General features: G+C 39.9%; 1 pseudogene; it reads right to left on the bottom strand.

The window, feature by feature from the left end:
- Positions 1–209: 209 nt before the first annotated feature.
- On the bottom strand, positions 210–777 carry LOC113623053 (dynactin subunit 6 pseudogene; annotated as a pseudogene).
- Between the last annotated feature and the right edge of the window lie 5,827 nt (positions 778–6,604).

Genomic DNA, 6,604 nt, shown 5'->3' with positions numbered 1-6,604 from the left:
TCAGAAATGGGGCAAGGACATCAGAAAATAATGCATTTTATATAAATTATAGAGGACAGTTACAATGAAAACCCATTATTTTCCTCTCTAACTGAATTTTACAAGATAAAGTCAACACATATTATTCTGCGCACTGCTAAGAGTGCATAAACAGTGTGGATTTTTCAGAAGACAGTGGTCAAAGACAAATGTTACCTTGATGACATATATTGTTCTTAGTTCTTAACTGGAGTTGAGCTTCCTTTCATAGTCTTCTTTAGGTGATAGTAGTTTGGCAAGATTTTCAACAGGAAATCCAGTTGTAGTGTCTGGGGCTGTGGGTGCTCAGTCTGTACCCGATGAAGACAGCCTGCACCATAAATCACTGTGTTCTCAGGGATGACTTCAAATGTGTTCAGGTTGCAACAGGCCCCAATGATGCAACCACTTGTCAATATTACGTTTCTGCCTACATACGCATTTGATTCAATAATACTATTATCTCCTATTTTCATGGCTTGGGAATAACAGCCAACTTCAAACACATTATTTGTGCCAATGATCATAGGTTTGGGCTCTGAATCTGCTGCATCAGAGTGAGCATTTGTGATGAGCGCCTGTTCTTCTATTACGTTACCTTCGCCAATCACTATGGGCCCGGCTTCCGCAATGATTTGTGCTTTAGGGTGGATCACTGTCCTGGGTCCTATAGTTACATCACCCCTGATTTCACTCTCTACACACACAACTGCTCCAGGTGCAATCTTCACACTTTTTTGAGTCTTTTCCGACATGGTTCGGGCCCTGTCTCCTCATTGTAGTTTTGATTTCATTTTTGTAATAATTAGTGATGTTGAGCAGCTTTTCATGTGCCTCTTGGGCATCTGTATGTCTTCATTGGAAAAATGTCTCTTTAGGTCTTCTGCTCATTTTTGGATTGGGTTGTTTGTTTTTTTTAATATTGAGCTGCATGAGCTGTTTATGTATTTTGGAGATTAATCCTTTGTCCGTTGATTCGTTTGCAGATATTTTCTCCCATTCTGAGGGTTGTCTTTTCATGTTGTTTATAGTTTCCTTGGCTGTGCAAAAGCTTTTAGGTCCCATTTGTTTATTTTTGTTTTAATTTCAGTTACTCTAGGAGGTGGGTCAAAAAAGATCTTGCTGTGCTTTACGCCAGGGTGTTCTTTCTGTTTCCCTCTAAGAGTTTTATAGTGTCTGGCTTTACAGTCTTTAATCCATTTTGAGTTTATTTTTGTGCATGGTGTTAGGGAGTGTTCTAATTTCATTCATTTACATGTAGCTGTCCAGTTTTCCCAGCACCACTTATTGAAGAGACTGTCTTTTCTCCATTGTATATCTTTGCCTCCTTTGTCATAGATTAGTTGACCATAGGTGTATGGGTTTATCTCTGGGCTTTCTATCCTGTTCTGTCGATCTATATTTCTGTTTTTGCTCCAGCACCATATTGTCTTGATTACTGTAGCTTTGTAATAAAGTCTGAAGACAGGGAGTCTGATTTCTCCAGCTCCATTTTTTTCCCTCAAGACTGCTTTGGCTATTCGGGGTCTTTTGTGTCTCCATACAAATTTTAAGATGTTTTGTTCTACTTCTGTAAAAAATGTAGTTGGTAATTTGACAGGGATTGCACTGAATCTGTAGATTGCTTTGGGTAGTGTAGTCACTTTCACAATATTGATTCTTCCAATCCAAGAACATGTTATATCTCTCCATCTGTTCGTGTCATCTTTGATTTCTTTCATCAGTGTCTTATACTTTTCTGAGTACAGGTCTTTTACCTCCTTATGTAGGTTTATTCCTAGGTATTTTATTCTTTTTGTTGCAATGGTGAATGGGATTGTTTCCTTAATTTCTCTTTCTGATCTTTCATTGTTAGTATAGGAATGCAAGAGATTTCTGTGCATTAATTTTGTGTCCTGAAACGTTACCACATTCATTCATTAACTCTACTAGTTTTCTGGTGGCATCTTTAGGATTATCTATGTATAGTATCATGTCATCTGCAAACAGTGACAGTTTTACTTCTTCTTTTCCAATTTGTATTCCTTTTATTTCTTTTTCTTCTCTGATTGCCATGGCTAGGACTTCCAAAACTATGTGGAATAATAGTGGCGAGAGTGGACATCCTTGTCTTGTTCCTGATCTTAGAGGAAATGCTTTCAGTTTTTCATCATTGAGAATGATGTTTGCTGTGGGTTTGTCATATATGGCCTTTATTATGTTGAGGTAGGTTCCCTCTGTGCCTACTTTCTGGAGAGTTTTTATCATAAATGGGTGGTGAATTTTGTCAAAAGCTTTTTCTGCATCTATTGAGATGATTATATGGTTTTTATTCTTCAATTTGTTAATATGGTGTATCACATTGATTGATTTGCATATATTGAAGAATCTTTGCATCCCTGGGATAAATCCCACTTGATCATGGTGTATGATCCTTTTACTTTTTTTTTCTTTTTCTTTTATTTTTATTTTTTTGCTGTACGCAGGCCTCTCACTGTTGTGGCCTCTCCTGTTGCGGAGCACAGGCTCCGGACACCCAGGGTCAGCGGCCATGGCTCACGGGCCTAACCACTCCGCAGCATGTGGGATCTTCCCAGACTGGGACACGAACCCGTGTCCCCTGCATCAGCAGGTGGACTCTCAACCACTGCGCCACCAGGGAAGCCCTCCGTTGTATATATGTACCACATCTTCTTTATCCTTTCTTCTGTGGATGGGCATTTAGGTTGCTTCCATGACCTGACTATGGTAAATAGTGCTGCAGTGAACATTGGGGTGCATGTGTCTTTCTGAATTATGGTTTTCTCTAGGTATATGCCCAGTAGTCGAATTGCTGGGTCATATGATAATTCTATTTTTAGTTTTTTACGAAACCTCCATACTGTTCTGCATAGTGGCTGTATCAATTTACATTGCCACCAACAGTGCAAGAGGGTTCCCTTTTCTCCACACCCTCTCCAGCATTTGTTGTTTGTAGATTTTCTGATGATGCCCTTTCTAACTGGTGTGAGGTGATACCTCATTGTAGTTTTTTTTTTTTTAACATCTTTATTAGAGTATAATTGCTTTACAATGGTGTGTTAGTTTCTGCTTTATAACAAAGTGAATCCGTTATACATATACATATGTTCCCATATCTCTTCCCTCTTGCGTCCCCCTCCCTCCCACCCTCCCTATCCCACTCCTCCAGGCGGTCACAAAGCACCGAGCTGATCTCCCTGTGCTATGCGGTTGCTTCCCCACTAGTTATTGATTTCCTCTTTGGTTACTTCATTGATCTCTTGGTTATTTAGTAACGTATTGTTCAGCCTCCATGTGTTTGTGTTTTTTACAGTTTTTTCCCATGTAATTTATTTCTAATCTCATAGCATTGTGGTTGAAAAAGATGCTTGATATGATTTCAATTTTCCTAAATTTACCCAGGGTTGATTTGTGACCCAAGATGTGATCTATCCTGGAGAATGTTCCATGTGCACTTGAGAAGAAAGTGTAATCTGCTGTTTTTTGTATGGAATGTCCTATAAATATCAATTAAATCTCTCTGGTCTATTGTGTCATTTAAAGTTTGTGTTTCCTTATTAATTTTCTGTCTGGATGATCTGTCCATTGGTGTAAGTGAGGTGTTAAAGTCCCCCACTATTACTGTATTACTGTCAATTTCCTCTTTTATAGCTGTTAGCATTTGCCTTATGTGCTCCTATGTTGGGTGCATATATATTTACAATTGTTATATCTTCTTCTTGGATTGATCCCTTGATCATTATGTAGTGTCCTTCCTTGTCTCTTGTAACAGTCTTTATTTTAAAGTCTGTTTTATCTGATATGAGTATTGCTACTCCAGCTTTCTTTTGATTTCCATTTGCATGGAAAATCTTTCTCCATCCCCTCACTTTCAGTCGGTATGTGTCCCCAGATCTGAAGTGGGTCTCTTGTCGACAGCATATAGATGGGTCTTGTTTTTGTATCCATTCAGTGAGCCTGTGTCTTTTGGTTGGAGCGTTTAATCCATTCACATTTAAGGTAATTATCGATATGTATGTTCCTATTACTGTTTTCTTAATTGTTTTGTGTTGTTTTTGTAGGTCCTTTTCTTCTCTTGTGTTTCCCACATAGAAAAGTTCCTTTAGCATTTGTTGTAGAGCTGGTTTGGTGGTGCTGAATTCTCTTAGCTTTTGCTTGTCTGTAAAGCTTTTGATTTCTCCATAGAATCTGAATGAGATCCTTGCTGGGTAGGGTAATCTTGGTTGTAGGTTCTTCCCTTTCATCACTTTAAATATATCATGGCACTCCCTTCTGGCTTGTAGAGTTTCTGCTGATAAATCAGCTGTTAACCTTATGGGAGTTCCCTTGTATGTTGTCATTTTTCCCTTGTTGCTTTCAATAATTTTTCTTTGTCTTTAATTTTCATCAATTTGATTACTCTGTGTCTCGGCATGTTTCTCCTTGGGTTTATCCTACCTGGAACTCTCTGCACTTCCTGGACTTGGGTGGCTATTTCCTTTCCCATGTTAGGGAAGTTTTCAACTATAATCTCATCAAATATTTTCTCAGTTCCTTTCTCTCTTGTTCTTCTGGGACCCCTATAATGCGAATGTTGTTGCATTTACTTTTGTCCCAGAGGTCTCATAGGCTGTCTTCATTTCATTTCATTCTTTTTTCTTTATTCTATTCCATGGCTGTGAATTTCACCATTCTGTCTTCCAGGTCAGTTATCCGTGCTTTCTGCCTCAGTTACTCTGCTGTTGATTCCTTCCAGTGTATTTTTCATTTCAGTTATTGTATGTTCATCTCTGTTTGTTTGTTCTTTAATTCTTCTAGGTATTTGTTCTTTAATTCTTCTAGGTGTTTGTTAAACATTTCTTGCATCTTCTCGATCTTTGCCTCCATTCTTTTCCCAAGGTCCTGGATCATCTTCACTATCATTCTGAATTCTTTTTCAGGGAGATTGCCTATCTCCACTTCATTTAGTTGTTCTTCTGGGGTATTATCTTGTTCCTTCATCTGGTACATAGTCCTCTGCCTTTTCATTTTGTCTATCTTTTTCTGAATGTGTGTTTTGCTCCACAGGCTGCAGGATTGTAATTCTTGCTTCTGCTGTCTGCCCTCTGGTGGATGAGGCTATCTAAGAGGCTTGTGCTAGCTTCCTGATGGGAGGGAATGGTGGTGGGTAGAGCTGGGTGTTGCTCTGGTGGGCAGAGCTCAGTAAAACTTTAATCTGCTTGTCTGCTGATGGGTGGGGCTGAGTTCCCGGCCTGTTGGTTGTTTGCCCTGAGGCGATCCAGCACTGGAGCCTACAGGCTCTTTGGTGGGGCTCATGTAGGACTTCTGGCAGGGCTCATGCCAAGGAGTACTTCCCAGAACTTCTCCTGCCAGTGTCCTTGTCCATGCAGTGAGCCACAGCCACCCTCTGCCTCTGCAGGAGACCCTGCAACTCTAGGAGGTAGGTCTGGTTCAGGAGGTGGGTCTGGTTCAGCCTCCTGTGGGGTCACTGCTCCTTCCTCCTCAGTCCTGATACACACACTACTTTTTGTGTGCCCTCCAAGAGTGGAGTGTCTGTTTCCCCCAGTCCTTTCAAAGTCCTGTAGTCAAATCCCCCTTGCCTTCAAAGTCTGATTCTTTGGGAATTCCTCCTCCCGTTGCCGGACCCCCAGGCTTGGAAGCCTGACGTGGGGCTCAGAACCTTCACTCCATTGGGTGGACTTCTGTGGTATAAGTGTTCTCCAGTTTGTGAGTCACCCACCCAGCAGTTATGGGATTTGATTTTATTGTGATTGCACCCCTCCTACTGTCTCATTGTGGCTTCTCCTTTGTCTTTGGATGTGGGGTATCTTCTTTGGTGAGTTCCAGTATCTTCCTGTTCATGATGTTTCAGCAATTAGTTGTGATTCCGGTGCTCTCGCATGAGGGAGTGAGCACATGTCCTTCTACTCTGCCATCTTGAACCAATCTCCTCCGTGTGATTTTATTTATTTACTTATTTATTTATACCAGTTAAAAGTGAGTAGAAGTAAATGTGCCACTTCTGAGTAGAAGGTTTTAGAGCCACCATGTTGTTCTGAGTTTTTCTCTGCCATAATACATGTGGTGTTTCAGAGTGAAGCTTTTCCTTCAGTCTGGGTCCCAGATTGAATAGCTAAAGACTTCTGAAGACTGGCATATAATGCGAGTGAGAAATAAACCTTAGATTCTGTAAGTCACTGAGATTTGGGGATGACTTATTAATGCAGGATAACCTTACAAGATCTGATTAATACATTTAAATTTATTTCTACCATATTATTTTTGCCCACTGTTGCTCTCTCTCCATTCCTTTTTTCTTTCCTATTGTGCTTTCTTCTTGATTGATTTTAAAATTTTTTCATTCCTTTTCTCCCTTAACAGCTTGGAATTATATTCTTTTACATTATGTCTGTATATATTTTATACATCAGTATCCATTAAGATAGACTATATTATGTAGTAGGAATTAACAATTCCAAATTCTCAGTGGCTTAGAACAATAAATATTTTCATGCTTCCTCAGCAATGTAGGCTGACAGAGAATCCAGCATTTGGGAACATCAGTTGTAGTAACAAGGCAAGGAAATGGATAGTTTGCAGTGGTGCT

Source organism: Aethalodelphis obliquidens, unplaced genomic scaffold (genome assembly GCF_003676395.1).
Source record: "Aethalodelphis obliquidens isolate GAN/ISIS:26980383/991018 unplaced genomic scaffold, ASM367639v1 scaffold10, whole genome shotgun sequence".
In the NCBI taxonomy this organism is placed as follows: Eukaryota; Metazoa; Chordata; class Mammalia; order Artiodactyla; family Delphinidae; genus Aethalodelphis; species Aethalodelphis obliquidens.
This window is presented reverse-complemented; position numbering and strand designations above follow the sequence as displayed.